The sequence below is a fragment of the Leptinotarsa decemlineata genome, unplaced genomic scaffold, assembly GCF_025532065.1.
Source record: "Leptinotarsa decemlineata unplaced genomic scaffold, Ldec_3_MD MMD2_tig00000505_RagTag_RagTag, whole genome shotgun sequence".
NCBI classification, from domain to species: domain Eukaryota; kingdom Metazoa; phylum Arthropoda; class Insecta; order Coleoptera; family Chrysomelidae; genus Leptinotarsa; species Leptinotarsa decemlineata.
The window spans coordinates 16,496,833-16,517,289 of record NW_027412549.1 but is presented as its reverse complement, the minus strand read 5'-3'; the positions used below and the strand labels follow the sequence as shown (position 1 = coordinate 16,517,289).

General features: G+C 35.0%; 1 protein-coding gene and 1 long non-coding RNA gene across 4 annotated transcripts in view; both read left to right on the top strand.

Moving 5' to 3' along the window:
• Pde9 (Phosphodiesterase 9) overlaps positions 1–20,457 on the top strand; it is a 470,530-nt gene that overhangs the window by 119,716 nt on the left and 330,357 nt on the right. The gene's annotated exons all lie outside the window — the stretch shown is intronic.
• On the top strand, positions 9,763–11,438 carry LOC141481818 (uncharacterized). Its single transcript, XR_012465199.1, has 2 exons — positions 9,763–10,075; positions 10,127–11,438. It is a non-coding gene; the product is annotated as an uncharacterized lncRNA (long non-coding RNA).

The following is a 20,457-nucleotide window of genomic DNA, read 5'->3' as shown; positions in this document are numbered from 1 at the left end:
TCGTTCATTGGTGTTGATTCAGGATACATCCGGTTGGATTTTTTACACGTTCTGACAATGATTTGATCACTTTGTTCATGTGTATAATAAATAATTTCATAAGAACTTCGTTTGAATAATCGATATTTGCATTCATTTGGGAAGACGATTCGGAACACCGTCGATAACTCTTTGTAAATTACTTATAAAAGTAACCGAATTGCTATAAGCTTGATAATTCCACTGCTACCTAAATCCAAATTCTAAAAAAAATTATGTTTCTAGAAGAAGCGACTTTATTGAGAAAACTTGACGATTTAGGTATAGGGATATTATATATCATCTTGGAGCATTTTTCACCATCTTTCAATTTACTGAGTAATATACAGGGGGTTTCATTTGAAAAAATGAACTTTTGGCTACTTTTATGCACAATGGAAATAATAGTAATTTCAGCACGCCCTGTATGATATGGAGGTGTTATTTGAATATTTCGAGTTTGTCCAAACTATCATCAAAATATCAACATTTCATGAATTGAGAGTACTGATGTACTCAATTTCAATTAAGGATATGTTTTGGACCATATTTAGCACAATTTATTTTTTATCTCGAAAACAGATAGAGATTGGTATAGGATATTATCAACAAAAAAGTATTAAAATACCAAAGCAATTACAAAAATGTATTAATATACGTGGTGTTTCATTTGAAAACATATAATTGCTAGGACTTTTTGATAGACGTGGCAACGCCGCAATGCTGAAAATATTTTAGATCGATAGAACAGGTATGGAAATGTGAGCGGTGAAATTTTCAGAAAAATCATGCTTTGCGTTTTCCAGAAACGTCTAACCTACCATCGACCGTGAGTCACGCTGTATAATGGCAAATGTAATGAATCATTGTTAGTTTATTGTATATGCTTGAAAATGTCCGCATAGGATGAAACTGCAGTACGTTAGTTTTAAATGAAAGTGGTAGAAAACATAGAAATTTTCATTTCTCTTTTCATTCTTCAACAATTGAACTACAAATTATTACTCACTTCATCTTGTTCTCTAGTAATAGTTAGAGTAAAAACAAATTGAAAACATTTCGTACCCTACTTCTACGGCACTGTCAAGGCATGAACTTCTAGTATGGAAATCGGTGAGCATGACAAGAATAATATTACCAGAAGAGCTTTTTCGGGGTAGAATCCAAGTCGTTAACGAGAATGTAGTTGCTCAGTTTGGAGTTCCATAAATTCTTCTCCCTCTTTAATGATTTACTGCCCTCAGCATTTTTGTCAACGCTCTTCAACTGAATATTCACAAAGGCGGAGAACGACCAGAAATTCTGATGAGTATGAGATTAAGAGACGTATTTTTTCGAATTATATTAATTGTAATGAAGAAAAGTGAATTGAAACTTTATATGGATTTTACCACTTTAATGTTTTATGTATAATTGCAGTAACATTATTTACAAATAAAAGTGGTAAAAAACATAGAAAGTTTCAATTCTCTATTCTTCATTTTGATTTCCCACTACGTAGTAACGGCTACATCTATCAATTTATTGAATATTGATTTCATTTCCGAATTTCAGGTATATAGTTTATGTTAGGAAATTCAATCTTTTGCCTTGTTTCAGCTTGTTACTATATCGAGTGGTCCAACGAAAAGTATGCACCTTGATTTTCTCCTCTTTTTGTAACTTAACGCAAAAATGCTCGGACAGGTCAATTTTGCTTTTGAGGGGAACACATTTTAGATGTATTTTTCTACCTGTGCCTTCAACCCCCTAGCGAGGGTGGGTAACAACCCTAAAATTTTAAAGGAAAGTGGGGTTGAGTGATATATCATTCGAAAAGGCACAAAATTCTCTTTCCAATGATACCTAATTTGTTGTATTTACCTGAATAGTTATAAAAAAAGCAAGAACATTTACTCGATATTTTTTGGGTTAGTGAAAATGCGGAAAAACGACATTTTTATCACTACTACATTCTTCAATTTCTCTCGTGCGTTTTTTGGTTCAAATAACAACAGCAGATAAGTGTACAAAAAGAATTTAGGCAAACGTTCATTGATTCAGTTCGGTTGCTTTCGAAATTATTTCAACCCTACTGTAAAAATGGTTTACTCCATTCCTGAACGAGTAGAAATTGTTAAACTCCATTATCAACATAATAGGTGTGCTAGATTTACTGTTCGCCTCTTTAATAACAGTCATCCCGGAAAAAATGTGAATGATTCGTACGTTGCCAAGTTAGTGCAAAAGTTTGTCGATACCGGATCTGTCTGTAATGTGAAACACCTGCCACGGAAACCGATCAGAAATGAAGCAGTGGAAGTCGCTGTTTTGGGACATGTTGAATTGGATCATACTCAAAGTACCCGTCAGCTTGCTGCAGCCTCAGGTGTTTCCCGTTCGTCCATAATACGGATATTAAAAGCCTATAAATTTCATCCGTACAAAATTAAATTAGTACAGGAACTCAATGAAGATGATCCTGATAGAATGCTGTAATTTTGTGAACAACTGAGCCAGCTACTAAATGATGATCCGCACCTATCATTCAACACGTGTTTTCCCGATGAGAGTATATTTTTTTTGAATGGAGCTGTGAATAGGCATAATTGCCGTTACTGAGATGACAGTAACCCACACTTATTCCGAGAGGTCCATACCCAGTACCCTCAAAAAATCAATGTCTGGTGTGGCATATTAGGTAGTCATATCGTAGGGCCACTTTCTATTCCTGGAAATTCAACTGGTGAGGTCTACCTGAACATGCTTGAAGATACAATTGATCCTCTCATAACAGAAATAATTGAAAATGACTAAAATCATAATGATGATCGGCTTCATTGTCAGCAAGATGGAGCACCTCCTCACTATGTTGCTCCGGTAAGAGAGTTTTTAGATGACCGATTTCCTGGACGGTGGATTGGAAGGAGAGGCCCCATCGAATGGCCTGCCAGGTCACCTGATTTATCGCCTTAAGACTTTTTCCTTTGGGGACACTTGAAAAATAAATGTTTTTCTACGCAGCCCGAGTCAATAGAAGATCTTCGCCAACGAATTACAGCAGAGTGCAGAAGTATAACACCTGATATGCTACAAAATGTTAGGAATAGATTTGAAGAAAATCAGTATAATTGTATGGAAGCAAATGGGTCGCATTTTCAGCACTTGCTGGAGTAAGATTCTACTAAGTCAATTACACATTTCAAAGTATTGGGTTGTAGTTGTTTTTCTCCATAATACCTACATGTTTGAGTGAAATACAACAAATTAGGTATCATTGGAAAGAGAATTTTGTGCCCTTTCAAATGATATATCACTCGACCCCACTTTCCATTTAAAATTTTAGGGGTTGTTACTCCCCCTCGCTAGGGGGTTGAAGGCACAGGTAGAAAAATACATCTAAAATGTGTCCCCCTCAAAAGCAAAATTGACCTGTCCGAGCATTTTTGTATTAAGTTACAAAAAAAGGAGAAAAGCAAGGTGCATACTTTTCGTTGGACCACTCTGTATAATGTTGTTGAGCAAATTTGGGACAATTTTTGCTACGAATTCAAGTTGAACCAAAGCGCTGCCAAAACAGCCCGAAAAATTAACCAGGCGTTGGTTGGCGAAATTTTGTTCCGGAGATTTCAGTCTCGAAGATGAGCCTCCAAGTGGTCGACCAGGACGAGGCACACATAGAATCAGTAAGGGTTCAAAGTTCAGACGATGCTTTTACCTGTTCCATCAGTCGCTTCAGACATTTCAAGTGTGACACTATCAAAAGTAGAACAGTTGTATAACAAAATAACTTTGTACATGCTTATTCCGAGCTTATTATAGATATATTCACGAGGAGGTTGGAGAAGTACCAATTAAGTGTTGAGTTGGTCTTAGCATCTATCTATTTGAAAATTCCAATGTACCTACATTCAAATAACAAAAAACCTGAGCGTCTCAGGACGCGCGACAGAAATGATAAAATATTTGATATTGACATTGTTCAACTTGAGTCAAGCTTAGGTTATTATTCAAATTTCATGTATATTGATATGATAACGTAAGGAAATTTTATTTATTAATGAATTATTTTATGGAATATTTTGTGTATGTACATTAATTATAGCTACCATAAGCCAATTGTTACGTTTGTAGGATTAAATAATGATCATCATTTTTGAGCCTCCTTTTATTTTGAAAGTAAATTCATAGATTCAATGCAGTTTTGAATTTATATTGTTCACAATAAAAATTATGATAATACCGAATATGGAATCCCATTTTGAGGAATTCGAGAATAACAAACAGAATGACAACGAGCAGCAAGATTGTTAATCTTCCAGGTTCAAGTACAGGTACAAGTGCAGGGTCAAGTACAAGTACGAATAAAACTGATTACCTGACAAGGCATAAATAAGCTTTACGAAGACTAAAAGTTAGTCATCGGACAGCAAGCCATGATGGTTAAACCTCTGAAGAAGCTAGCCACTCGCGCCAGTGAAACGTCAGGAAAAAATTGCAAAAATTCACGGCTTTCAAACTTGAAAAATAATGACACTGAAAACCTTAGCCGCAAAAGTCTGAACCATTTTGTCAAATATAAAATATTAGGTAATCGTAAACGTAATATGTATATACAGTGTGTGAAAGCCAAATGGAATAAATTCATTATTCCGGTACTGTACATATTTAAAAAAATCTCGAATTATAATTTGACATTCTTCAACGTAAATATGCCACCCCTACCCCCTTGGAATGGCATGTTCAACCTCTAATTTTTTAAATAGATAATACAGGTTTGTGATATATCGTTTGAAAGGTCTCTTCATTCTCTCTTCAGAAATGTTATCATTTACGATTTTTTTGCAACAATTAAAATAAAATAAATTAAAATCATGTGGTTACCGAAATTCGATAAAATACACTCAAAAACTGAAATGTAATGCAAAACATAATGAAATGTGGAATACGTAAAAAAACTATGTAGCGGCAATTTTGCCGATTAGCATGACCGTCAAGAGACAAAGTACACTCATCAGGAAACATAACGCCTTCTAATTGGATGATATTGTTAACCAACATGGCCATCATTTGCTCACAAAAATAAGTCCTTCTATCAAAATCGTTTTCCATGAGCTTCTGAGTAGGTATCATTTTATAATATGTTCACTATCGATGTATGGCTAACATTGAATGTAGTGGATGCCTGTTTACTCGATGTATGTGGGTTAACCTGAAACCCAAGCATCACATCTAATTTGACTTCATCACTCATTGCATTGGCAGCTGTTTTTTTTATCAGCCTCACATTACTAGCTCGCGAATCTGCTTCTCCATGTTGCTTATTGTTCCTTGAGATATGGGAGGTAAATTAGAAAATTGCTCATTAAATACGCGAGCTAGTTTCTGTTGTTTTATCTCCGTAACCGAACTTACCTTCCGTTAGGAGATTCTATAATGTTCCGAGGATAATCATCTGCTTGTTTTATCAAATTTTCATCATTACTTTCAAAAGCGGTGATAGTTTTACGTTTTACGTTTTACGTTTTACTGTCAACAATATATGTCGATCTCACACTGAATACTGAGTCATGCGAAGCGAGGAGACCCAGCGCTGTGTGTTAGAGTGAGGAAAAAGGAAAGTGAGACACACTGGCACCGTTATGCGTTACGTTATAAAGTGTTTACCCTCCCAATATCAATACCTACCTTCAACGCCAGCTTTGTAGCAAAATTTTTTGAGTGATCACTAATTTAACTCAAACCATAATCTTTGATTTTATTGGTTGTTTTCAGTTCCGGTTCCTTGACTCTGCATGGACTATTTATAAGATTTTTGTTTTGGAAAAAAAATAGGTTTATTACAAAGTTAGTTGAATCCTATTGTAATAATTCAGTATCAGGTGAGTCATGAATGTTTTTGAACATCTTCTGAACATCAACAAACAGAAGAAATTCACTATCGAGAATAACATCAATTCAAGTCATTCACAAATAGGTTGAATAGTAATTATCCTGAAAGAGATCCCTGCGGTACACCAAATGGAACTGCGATTGAGAAAGATATTGAGTTACCATATTTCTCAAGATAATTTTCAATCCATTTAAAAATATTCTCCTGAAATTTGTGTGAATAGAATCAACCTTGTACTTGTGATTCACTGTTTGGAACAGTGGTGGACCAATACCTAATAGTATACTATACTAAGTGATAAAGAAAAGTAAACACACATTCATATTGAAAATATTTGTTTTAAATGTGTTTTTATGTTGAGGCCAGTGAAAAGCCAGTGAAATTTTAGCCGTATCCGAAGCTATTCTGACCAGTTTTTGACTGTTTCTACTTTGTGTGAGCATTTACTATTTCTCCAATTTTCATTCTTATTTGTGCTTCAACTGTAATAGAGTTTGTTGTAAAGTATTTCGTATTGTTAACCCTATGCTTCGAGTGCAAAGCCTTCGTCGTATTCCTCAACTTAGTGATTTTCAGAGAGGAGGAATCGTTGGCTTACGTGAGGCAGGTTTTTCAGTTAGAGAAATTTCAAGAAGAATCAGTCGATCTTTGCGTACTATTCATGCTATCAGGCATGGACCCAAGAATGCCAAGGCCACAGAGCTAGGGACACCGGTCGTCGCAGGGGAACAACAGCGCGTGAGGATCGCCGATTAAGACTTTTGGCTCTTAGGGATCGATTCATTTATACTAGGGCGATTGCCAATTAGTGGTTTGACGAAAAACATATGGGTTGTTGGGATGCGCACAGTATATTGCCGAATAAGAAGTTTCGGACTTTTTTCTCATCATCTCCTTCGGTTGTTGCCACTGACTCTCGAGCATCGACGCAACCGATTGCACTGGTGCAGAGACAGAATAAATTGGGATCAACAGAGTAGTCTTCAGCAATGAACCTCGCTTCTGTTTGAGTATGCACGTTGGACGAGCAAGAGTAAGAAAGCATCGTGGTGAGAGACGAGATCCCCAGTTTGATATGGACAGGCATGTTCACCCGTTACATTCACGAAGTAGTGGAGCCTTATGTTCTTCCATATCTTGAGACCATCGAGAACCCCATATATCGACAAGACAATTCTAGACCACATGTAGCTAGGTAGGTCTAAAGTGAATGGGTCTATTTGTCCCTCCACCGGAACCCATAAGGGTTTATTATGGCTCACATCTATTCACACTTGGCCAAATAAACCCAGCTTCTTAACAAAGCCGATTAGTTTGTATGGTGAGTGGTCTTTCAGGTCGGATGGTGAGTACGGATCTGCCGAACTCAAAGAACCTGATTCGGCCCCCAGCAGTGCAGGCACAAAGTATATGCTCTTCAGTTTCATCATTTTCCAGACAGAGGCGACACACACTGTCTTCCGATAGTCCAAGTATCTGCATATGATGATTCAAACGACAGTGACCTGTAAGAAGGCCTGTTAGACATCGTAGTTCATCCCTATTGTAGTCCAACAACTGTTTGGAATTAAGCTTCGAAGGGTGAATAAACGCCTTGGAGTGAGCCAATCCTGGAAGATTCTGCAAAAAGTCCATAACTCTTCTTGCCATCCAGGTGTTCAGTGTTTGTTTGGCAAAGCCCAAAGCGATGCCAATAACAGATTCTGGTCCAACAAGGCCGCTTGCAGCACCCTTCTTTGCAAGAGAGTCAGCAGCTTCATTGCCTTCATTGCAGGAATCCAGACCAAAGACAATCTGTTCAGTCTTCCTATTAAGGAGAGTCTTTTTCGGCAGTTTGCTACCAATTTAGAAGTTGCTCGGTGGGAGCTAAGAGCTTCCAACGCCGCTTGACTATCCGAGAATATTTTTATTGACTTGTGAGTGAAGTTGGATTCATCCAATCTCTCCGTACACAATTCAATAGCGTAAATTTTTGCTTGAACTACAGTCGCATAAGTTCCTAGGCAGGTAGATAACTCTGTCCTGGGTCTGCGACTGAAAACACTTGCACCAGAACCGGAAGGTGTTTTCGATCCATCTGTGAACCAACAACTATCTGCTCTTAATATTTCCTTCTCCCGCAGGATCCAGTCCTCTCTACTCGTGAATAGTACTTTAAAAGGCAGTTCGTAGTTGACAGTTGGAGGCATGAAGTCAGAGGTCATTTCCAGAATGCTGTGACTTCCAATGTCACCCAACAGTCTGTTGCACTCTGCATTGAGTTGATTTGTGCAATTGGCAATGTGCACAACTCTGTATGCAGTCCATCTAGCCTATCTTTCCAGAAAAATGTGGAGAGGAGGTAGATCTAGAAGGATCTCCATGGCCGCTGATGGTGTGGTACTGATAGCACCACTGATAGCCAAGGCTTCGGCCATCAAGCAATTGCACCATACATGATCATTGGTCTGACAATCATCACATGAATCCAATGGATTTGTTTGGGACCTAAACCTCAAGTTTTACCACAAATCCTTCGATATATCCATAGAGACAGTCTGGCTTTGTGTAAAACTTTTTCCAAGTGAGCGTTCCAGGTTAGTCTTTTATCAAGGACAATGCCAAGATATTTCACCTTCTTTCCAAATAGAATGATCACACCATTGAGGGAAAGTGGCGTTAGATCGTCCAATTTCCTTCTCTTGGTGAAAGCCCACTTAGTTACAAATAAAAGTGGTAAAAACATAGAAATTTTCATTTCTCTTTTCATTATGATCTCCTACCACGTAGTAACGGCTACATCCATCAATTTATTGAAAGTAGTTATCTTCAGTCGATTCACTCATCGCTACCTCTTGTAAAAATTCCGTTCACGCTACTGTGTCATGCAATTACTTCATTTTCTTTCCGTCAATATGGATTGGCCACGTTCAATCTATTTCTCATAGAAGATCAATGATGGTTATGGTGTTCATCTCCGTTTTGTTCATGTTCGGAATTTCAACAGAGGAAAAATCAGTGTAGAAATTGTAATCGGAAACTCTCATCCTTAAAGTAGGGACGGAAGAAAACACCCCTTTTTCCAGAAATTTCATAGCAAATGAATTTCATTTTCAGCGGTTCATAATTGTTGAATAATCGGGAAAACGAACGTCAGTTGTGGAGGTGAAAGTTGCAAATACATGCTTCGAATATTTTTATAAAATTCCAAAATATAGAAAATGGTTTTTCGAAGATGAAAAATAAGGTAAAAAACTGCAATGAGCTATGTGACTGGGAGGGGACTATATAACAGTACTTGTTTGAACCATCCACGTAGCGTTGGTTCTGGAAAGTGCAGTGTCTAGTATATCTGGACTTTCTATTGCAACTTTCATCATTTTCACTAAAGTTGACAGATGAAATTTTCAAGATGGCTACTGGGCGATATCTGGTGAAAAACGTTAAATGGAAAGGGGGTCTTCTAGTACATCATTTCGAAGCTCCAGACAAATACTTCAAAACCCTAGAATATGAAGTCAATATCTTCACCCACTATAAAATGGCAAAACATTAATAATTTCCCGTAGACAAACACATTGTATCGATATTTCTAGTAATATTCCTTTTTATCTGCCATGTGGCAATTACAACAACCCGATAAGGTTTGTTGAGTTATGTTTTGTTTATAGAAATGACAAAAAATGTCAGTACGACTATGAACATCAACCATTGTTATAGTCTATCCATTCCCAATTGGAACGGCAATAGAAAGATGAGTACAGTCATGAACATTTCTTGCCTATGGCCCCTAGTCGCCAAGATAATTAGTAAACGTGCTATCAAATGTAGTTGAGGAGTAAAGGCTCAGCTAGCTGGACTGGCTGAATACTAATTTTTTTGTCGTTTCACAATAGGTTTGTTCTAGCAAGAAATTTCGGATGGTTTGAAGCTAGTGTTATGGACTGGCCAACTGCGCATGTATGTCGTGAGACTGGTTGCAAATAGTTTGGGATTCATGTCCTGCTAGAACGCTTATTTGTGTTGATAAATGTCAATTGTCATATAAACTGACTTATTAGTTGGAAATTTGAAATTTATATTTTGTGCAGCGAAAAAAGTGAAGGTGAAAACCGATAAAAATAAAAACGTATTGAATTGGCTGAATAGTCATTGGCTTGGCCAAAATGGACAATACTGATATCAACGGTGAGTTGTACATTCTTGGTGAGTTGTACATTCTCTGTAAGGTTTTGCTTCTAATATGTGTTTTTTTAGATTTATCAGAATTTATCTCACACCCATCCAATACAAGAAGTGTTTCTCTACAAGGGCAGTATCTACAGTCAGGTCCTTCACAGCCTGTATCAGTAGTAAATGACATAGGTAAACACATAGGTAAAGATGAGATGAACCACCATTGGTCTAAAGATCATTCCCTAATTCTAATAGACTGTTACAAGATGTTCAGGCACAAAGTAGGTGGTATGGAGATTCGCAATTTAAAAAAAAATGTGGGAAATCATTGCAAATTACATTTATCATAAATACAAGCTGAAATATTCAGCAGGAAATTGTGAAAATCGATGGCGTGTACTATAGAGGAACTATAAGAAATACATTGAAAACAATTCAAAAACTGGGAGGGGAAGAAGATATTTTGAATTTGCAGAAGAAATGGATGCCATATTTCAAAAAAAAAGGAGTATTAACCCAGAAATTTTATTATCTTCATCTGGTGTCATAACACCAAGGAAGATAACAGCAAATAAAGAAAATTTAGCAGACACACAGAATGAAATCAAAAATATGGAACTAGACTTGGTAGATGGGGAAGGACTTACCACGATCAATGAAAAACGACCAAAGACATCTGTAAATTGTACACCACAGAAAATAAAGACAAGGATTCACGCTCCCAAGTATAAAAAAGATTCAATTTTACAACAAATACGGATTGATAGGAAACAATACCAAGATGAAAGAATTAAGCTGGAAAAATTAAAAATAGAAGAAATGTTAAAATTGGAAAAAGAAAAGTTAGAAATAAGAAAGAAGAGAAATGAATTATTAGAAACAAGAAATATTTTGCTCGGACAAATGAGCAAAAACAAGAATTCAGATGTTGAATTCAATATGTTAGTATGAGGCATTTAGTTTGATATCTTACGTCATACATAGAGTTCCTGTTATGTGATATTATAAAGAAAGAAGTTATTAGTTTATAGGTATATAAAGTTTCATGTTTGTTTATTTTGTTCATTATAATACTTTGTTTTTTATAAATAGCAAATATCCACTGTGTTTCATATTATTCAGTGTTGAATAATTAGAAACAAGAAATAATTTGCTCCGACAAATGAGCAAAAGCAAAAATGCAGATGTTGATAACATATTCTGAATTCAATATGTTAGTATGAGGCATTTAGTTTGATATCTTATGTCTTACATAGAGTTCCTGTTATGTGATATTATTTAGAAAGAAGTTATTAGTTTATAGGTATATAAAGTTTCATGTTTGTTTATTTTGTTCATTATATAGTACCTAATACTTTGTTTTTTATAAATAGCAAATAAACTATCCACTGTGTTTCATATTATTCAATGTTAAATTATTATAAACAAGAAATTATTTGCTCGGACGAAGGAGCAAAAATAAGAATTCAGATGTTGATTTGATATTTTATGTCATACATAAAGTTTGTGTAATGTGATATTATATAGAAAGAAGTTATTAGTCAAAGACACATGTTATTAGTCTATATATAAAGTTTTATGTTTTTTGTACGTAATGTTTTGTTTTTTATAAATAGAAAATAAACTATCCACCGTGTTTCATATTATTCAATGAATATTCAAATTTAAATAAAAGAATACATTGAAACATTTCATGAAGAAATTTACATGTGTTAGGACGGGTACTTTACGAACTGATTAACAACCCATTAAAATAATCGGTGCTGGGGCTGTACTGTCACTCTAGCAAACGACAGGATGTGGTGTCATTTTCAGCACCGATTATTTTAATGAACTCTTAATCAGGTCGTAAAGTACCCACCCTTGAGCAAATTATATTTTTATACTTTTAAAAATCATTCTTATTTTATTTGAATAGATGTTTATTTAACCTATGCCAAACAATGAAATGAACAAACAAACAGAAATATTACAATTTTATTCCTATCTTAAAATTTGTCGAGCTACAAAATTTCTGTGGTCTACAGCATCTCTATTGATGTGATTATCTTCATCCTCTTCCTCGTTGATGGGGGGTAAAAGGACGTTTTCCACATTTGGTTCAAGTTCGTCAATGGGAAATTGATCCCTAATGGATAAATTGTGCAGCACACAACAGGCCCGAATGAAATGCACTATATCATCTATTTTTCTCAACTTGACATGATACAGTTGTCTCCACTTCTGTTTCAATAAGCCGAAGCAGTGTTCGATGACATACCGATTTGTTGATAACTTCAGGTTGAAATTCGTTTCTATGGCTGTAAGGTTTCCTCTATCCTTGAATGGGGTTAATAAGTTCCTCATACAAGGATAGCCACTATCTCCAAGTAAATAAAAATCATGACACCTATTCACCAATTCTGCACACAAAGGTGAATTCTTGAAAACTCTGCTATCATGGACAGAGCCTGGATACCCAATAAAAATATCTCTTATCACCAATTCATGATCGCACACAGCTTGTATCTGTAAAAAAACAAGAAGTAAAATAACCGAGTAAGAAAGATAAATAATAAAAACAAATAAAAGGACATTTGCAATCAGTTATAAATCTCAATTTTCAAACTCACCTGAATGGAGTGAAAATGTTTCCTATTCAAATATGAGTCTGGATCAATAGTAGGTTTGTCTATTTTTATATGAGATCCATCAATATCACCAATGACTCCGGGAAATCCTTTTTCTCTGAAATGCCTTTCAATATCAGCTTTCTCCAAGTCTGATGGCCATTTGATGATGTTTGAGGATATTCCACTCAGGAAGTTGATCAACCTTCTGAGGACATAAAATACACAGCTGACTGTTATATCGAACCGGTCTCCTACATCTCTGAAGGATGATGTTGCATGGCCAGCAAACCACAAAAAAATCAAGGTTTGATCAAAGGCAGATAATTTGCCATTGCCCCCTGTTTGAGATTTGAAAAATTCACTGTTTTCATATTGATGTGCCATATCCTGTGCAACTTGTCTGCCAACTCGAAAGTGCTCAACAAATTCCTGGTTATTGTACAGTGGTACAGTGACCTCGAGGTAGCCTTCATTTTTCGGTCTCTCATGGTGATGAAACAGCATTTCGACAAGTTCCTCATCATTGGATGATTCAGAATTATTTCCCCAATTTGATTCAGAGCTTGATGACCCTGATGACATTTCGGCTAATCCTACCTGCAATAATGGAGTTAAATAGTTGATGCTTAGTTGAAAATTACCAAATGCTTGTTTGATTTTCATTCAAAAACAGAAAATCATTTTACTCACCTGAATTTCCAAACGCAAATATGAAAAAATTGGCAGTTTTGAGGATTGCCGTTCTATAAAAAACAAGATTTTTTAAATCAAATATCAGGCCACTAAATATTTTTATTTTGGTTTCTCGTTTCTCTGGTACATAACATAACCAACAAATCCACATTCCAAAATCATAACAAACGTGATATCGGATCACTCGATCACTCCGAATATTTGCGCATGTCACAAACTGAAAATCCTTACGAATTCCTCTGGACTACTTCGACAGTTCTCATACGGTTTGCAAACTGGATTTTGTCTTCGCTAGAACATGCGACTATTAGTTCGAATCCTGGATTTGCTTTGCTAGAACGCCTATATTCGTATGCGCATGCCTCGTACGATTCCGTATCGTTTGAAAGCGCTGCTAGAACAAACCTAATATTTCTTCATCATTGCCGTGTGTTCGTGGGGTTAGGTAAGATAGTGACTGGTTTTGCAAACCAATTTTTGAATACTTTTTCTTGAGATCAATTACCCTAACACCAAACTGATATTTTTGTACTCGACGCGTGTTTCGCTAACAAGGTTAGTATCTTCAGGAGAAGCAAATTGATACTGAATCTAAATATACAAATTCTTTTGTCAACAGATATGGCTTTCTGGAGAACTTTTGAAACAAATGATAACGTTACGTGTGAGGAATCTGTGTCAATCGACAGGGATCTGGAATTTGACAATAAGGACCTACATGTTCAAGTTCAGCGAGTAATTTGAAATATTCATGAATGCTTGAAGAAGGCAAACTGCCACACTTCACATAATGCTATTGTGAATAGAATATGCGAGTTAACGAAACTATCTCGTTCGACAGTTCTTCGAGTCATTAAAATAGGGGATGTCATTGACCATGCAATGAAACGAAAACAAAGAAATAAAAAATTCCGCAAACGTTGATGGTGCTACAAAGGATGTGATTCGGCGAACAATTTATGGTATATACCAAAATAAAGAAGTACCAAACTTGGAAATGATTTGGTATAAATTACTCGACTATCCCGATTAAAATACACATCTTTAGAAATTCTACGAGTTGTCTTGTGGTTTCAAATATAAAAAATTTAACTAACGGATGGTCATAATGGAATCGACACGCATTGTTCAACTCCGACAAGAATATTTTAAGCGAATGAAAAGCTATCGAGAATCCAGCAGACATATAATCTACCTCGACGAAACTTGGTTTGACACCCATGATGTTTTCAAATATGGCTGGGTACACGAAACCAAGTATTGTGCTTTGAACACACTTTCTTCAAGGAGAAAACGTGTTATAATTTTGCATGCCGGGAATGAAAGTGATTTCGTACCTAACGCTTTGCTTCTGTCGGCCAAAAATATAAAAGATTCGTCTGCTGATTCCACGAAGATATGACTGCGGCTTTATTCGAAACGTGGTTCAGTGAGCAGCTTCTCCCAAATATTCCTCCAAACTCGGTTATTGTTATGGATAAAGCTTTGTATCATTCTCGGTTATTGACTACAATACCAAACAATAACACAAAAAAGCAGTTATTGTTGATTTCATGCGAAATTATGACATGAAAATACCCGAAAAGATTCCAACGAAAAAGGTTTCACTGGCAACCATAAAACAACGTAATTTCAAAAAAGAGTATATTATTGATTCGATGTGTGAAACACGTGGTCATATTCTCTTACGTTTGCCTCCATACTATTGTGTGTTCAATCCAATTGAAATGGTTTGGGCCACAATAAAAAAAGCTTACAGAAATGTAATCAGTCACCGACTTTGAATGCTATAGTGCTTGACAATATAAGGCGAGTGGTGGATGAGGTAGGTAATAGTGATTGATGTATGGAAGAACTGTGTGGCCCACGTTATAAAAGAAAATCACAAATATTGACACGTTCAAAAAATAAAGAGGGGGGGACATTGAAGACATGCACTATTTAAGTTACAAACGAATGTTCCTCTCAACTTCCAGAACTACGGTCATGTAAGAAACATTCTCTTACAGCAATCACGAATAGGATCCTTGACATAGCAGAAAATATTTTTTTCAAAAATTGATGGTTTTGTACGATAAATAATGACTTTATGTAGCGAATGAGTTTAATCTACTCATTGTCATTGATGACAGTACCTAACTAATGACATTCATTGGCTTATTTGATTGATAATCGAATTGAAAGGGGTATATTTCTAGTAGAGATTAATTTTTGTGCAGCAATCCTGTTAATGATATCTGAATAATTCAGTGTTCATATGAAAGTATTTATTTCGATAGAGTTTTTTTCAGTTTGTATCTGAAACTCACTTCTCTGCATGATCTACACATCTTTGTATATATACATTTAATTTTTTGAAATCTATTGCTCCTTTCCTTTCTTTTTTGGAAAATTCTCATATTGTTCCAAATAAAAATGAACCCCTTTCAATTTGATCTAATTTATATTGCGTGAAATAATTTTTTTGTGGGTATAGTGTATTATTTGGTGAGCGTCAAAACTTTTCTTGGTGACCATGGTTTTGACAAATGAAATTCAGTTCGTTATTTCAGTCCCTTCGAATAACAATAACAGCCCTTGAGTGTTCCTCAGAACAAACATCAACAAATAGCTCGATCCACTCCGAAAGCCTTTTATGAAGACAATGCAATAAGCCCGAAAATATCTAGAACGATGGGAATCGACGAAAATAGTCTTTTCCCCCAATTTGGATTTCCTATCTGACTTCTTATGAAATGAGGCAGGAAAGCCAATAACGCCAGGTAATAAGGAGCGATCAATGAAGAATTGGACCAGTTACTCGAAAAAAGACTCATTCTTTTTGTGAAGCATATTCATATCGCTTGGGCGAAGTGTAATTGGGAATAATTGAGCTTCAATGTATATTTCAGGGGATTTCGGTAGTGGCTTTAGAGTGAATGTAATTGATTTTTTTCATCAGGGAAAATATACTTTGTGTTGAAATCATACGATCCGAAATTCAGAAGCGAAGAAATGGGAAAATGAAAATCTCAATTGATTCAAAATTGTAACGCAAATTATTTCATATGTGTCTTGATCAGTGGCGGATCCAGCCAGGGGGCACGCCCCCCCTTCCCTCTTGGACGCTTAAAATGTTGGATTATGGAGCCTAAGCTAGTCCTACACACTTGCCCATTACCAAACCTAAACTGAGAACCAGATTCCTGCATGAGTTCTCATGACCTATTTGAATAAAAAAAAAACTATCGCTAAGGAAGGAAGAAGACAGAAAGAAAAAGGAAAATGTCGATTACGATCTTACGTGATGCCAACGCCAACAGAGAACATCCCCCCTCTACTCACCGTCCGGTTCGCTGTTCTTTTTCTACCATTTTCTGTGTTGTTTAGTGTTTAGTGATTGTACCTGAGCTCTGATCATCCAAGCAACGGAGTGATTCAAAATATTATCAAGCATAGTGCAAGTGATCTCCCAGGGAAGGCTGCTTGTACAGAGTCGCACTAAGAACGACCGATTTTTCATTATTATACGCGCGGCTTGGTGTAGCAAGATTATTCAAAGTTTAACTAATGAAGAAAATGAAAATAATTTCGTGTATTCAACATCAAATTATCTACAAAAAATGGGATCATTTTATTTCAGCAGGACAACTGGGTAAACAATTTTTGATTTCGAAATTATGTTTGAGTGTATGAATAGAAGAAATAATAATAAAATAATAAATTCTTCTGTCATTTCAGACCGATTACTCAGATTTCGAAAAGCTGCTACTGGACGAATCATCATTAAGATTAATTATCAACAGATTTCTGTCAACTAAGTTATCCATTATCTTCAGTAGGCTCTTATTTTGATTGAATATTGTTGTCTCCATAATACTTTTTCTGGTTTCTCGAGCAACAATTAAATTTTTTTAAAGAATGAAACTTGATCTTATTCAATAATTTGGGGAATGTCTACCTTTTGTAATTTGGTAGATTGATCATCGTTTACAATAATAATAATATCAATATACTTTATTGTCATCAATAAAAAATCTTTTGGACAAAGCTTGTGAAAAATATATACAAATGTATATATAGAAATATAGAATGTGAATATGGAAACACCTTCAAAAAAGTGAAGTTAGAACATACACTGTATTTCAACTTCGAAATTTTGTTTCAACATTGTTGTGTACAGACTTGTTTGAAAATATTATCAACACTTATATACTAGACATATTCACTTATACAGTGTCACACATAAACTCCGCATCAAATGGGATTTTTTTTGTTCATCTCCTCAAGCAACTTTTGATATCTCCATTAGGTTGTGCTTTGAAAATGATTCCAAATGACATGCATATGACCGATCAAGTGATTTTTCTTCCCTGTCAAATTTGACATTTTTTCCAAAAAATGTTCAGAAAAGCAGTTATTGCTCGAAATTTCGAAAATCGGTAAAGAGAAAAGATGATTGTTTTTTCATTTTTCACCCATATACCAATTTTTAGCTCTCTAGTACGACTTCAGTTTTTTTACAGTTTTTCGAAAATTTGACATTTACCGATTTCCCAAATTTAGCCAAACCTCAACAAAGTTAGTGCTTCATGCCTAACTTATCTTTCCAAAGCATTTTTATTACCAATTGCAATTCTAAATACAACTTATTTCGCAAAAATTTAAAACACCAGAAAAAATTATGCAAAAAATGATGCAAAGTTGATACAGTTTTTAAAAACAGATAAATATTTCACTTTTTTTCTACTTTTTGCGAAATAGCTTGATACATAAGCATAATTAAAAAACAATATCAATGAAAAGTCAATAATTTATTCTTTACTGCACTTTTCAAACAGTTAAACTTTGATTTACTATATAATTACGAAAAATTACAACGAAATTGAACTAAGGGTACTGTGGAAACAATTGAACTGAACTGAATAAGCAAAATATTTTATTGTCATATGACATTTGTTGAATAACTCAAAATAGTGTTTATCAGTTTTAGATTTAAAATAGTTTATTCGTTGTCTTGTGTCTTGTTAAAAATGCTGAATCTTCAAGAGAAAATTGAAATCGTTTTAATATGCGGCGAGAATACCGGTCACCGACAAGTAGCTGATATTTTCAATGCCAGACATCCTGCAAGAAATATTCATCAGTCAACAGTTAGTAGGATAATAGCTAAGTTTATATCTACTGGCTCGGTTGAGAGTAATTTTAGAAAAGCACATCAGCCTTCTAGACATACTGAAGAAGTGGAATTTGATATATGTTTGGATGTTGTAGAACATAAAAAAACAAGTATTCAAGATATTGCAGATAGAACAGATGTTAACCGAGAAAGTGTACGACGTATTTTACACAAAAATAAATTTACGCCTCATAAACCGAAGTTTATCAATACACTAAAAGAAAGGGACTTCGATATGCGCTTGTATTTTTCTTTTTGGTTTCAAGGGGAAAAAGAAGAAAATTATCATTTTCCTTATCAAATTTTATGGACAGATGAAGCGACCTTCTCTTCAAATGGCGTTGTGAGCTCGCAAAACTGCAGGTGGTGGGCAAAAAAAAACCCACATTTCGTAATCAAATGTCGAGATCAATATTTGTTTAAGACGAATGTATGGTGTGGCATATTTAACGATCAAATCATAGGACCTTACTTTTTTAGACATAATTTGAATTCTGCGGACTACCTACACTTTGTGAATACCGAACTATCTGAACTTTTGGATAATATGCCCCTTCAAGTAAGAAATGTTGTGTGGTATCAGTGTGAGGGTGCACCTATTCATACTACAAGGGTGGTTAAAGAGCGTCTTTTGGAAATATTTAGGGGCAAAGTAATCACTCGCAATATGGAACACTTTTGGCCGCCTAGATCTCCTGATATAACCCCACTAGATTTCTTCTTGTGGGGTTACTTGAAACAAAAGGTGTATAGGCGAAGACCTTTTCGAGATATAAATCATTTAGAGGCAGTTATTCGAGAATGTGTTGTAAGCACGAAACCCCGTAGTATAAAGAATGCAGTTGAAGATGTTTTAAAAAAGACAATGGATTGCATTGAACGTGGTGGAAGGCACACCGAAATGTGACTTTTTATTTTGTATTTCTATTGGTATTTACATGGTTTAGGCATATATTTCGAATTGATTTAGTGTTCTTAATTTAATTTATAACTTTATTTTAACAGATGTTTGTTAGAATTTTTTACGGTTTAGTTTTCTAGGCAACAAAATCTAAATTGATTTCTGAAGTAATTTTGTTCATTACTTTCGTATAATTCCTTTCCTTAGTTTAAATGCGTTGTAATTTTTCGTAATTAGTAAATCAAAGTTTAACTGTTTGAAAAGTGCAGTAAAGAATAAATTATTGACTTTTCATTGATATTGTTTTTTGAATATGCTTATGTATCAAGCTATTTCGCAAAAAGTAGAAATAAAGTGAAATATTTATCTGTTTTTAAAAACTGTATCAACTTTGCATCATTTTTGGCATAATTTTTTCTGGTGTTTTAAATTTTTGCGAAATAAGTTGTATTTAGAATTGCAATTGGTAATAAAAATGCGTTGGAGACATAAGTTAGGCATGAAGCACTGACTTTGTTAAGGTTTGGCTAAATTTGAGAAACCGGCAAATGTCAAATTTTCGAAAAACTGTAAAAAAAATTAATTTGTGTTAGAGAGCTAAAAATTGGTATATGTATGAAAAATGAAAAAACAATCATCTTTTTTCTTTACCGATTTTCGAAATTTCGAGCAATAACTGCTTTTCTGAACATTTTTTGGAAAAAATGTCAAATTTGACAGGGAAGAAAAATCACTTGATTGGTCATATGCATGTCATTTGGCATAATTTTTAAAGCACAACCTAATGGAGATATCAAAAGTTGCTAGAAGAGATGAACAAAAAAATCCCATTTTTTGCGGACTTTATGCGTGACACTGTATTTAATATTACAAAATAAACGCACCTATTGCACCAGACAATTGAACATTTATATCCAAACAATGATATAAACCAAAATCTTATATAAACTAAATTCAAATATGACCATTTTGTCATGTTAAATTATCATTATAGAACTCCTGCAAATCATAATTGTGTATATCAGCCAAAAATGTTTTTACTCTCATT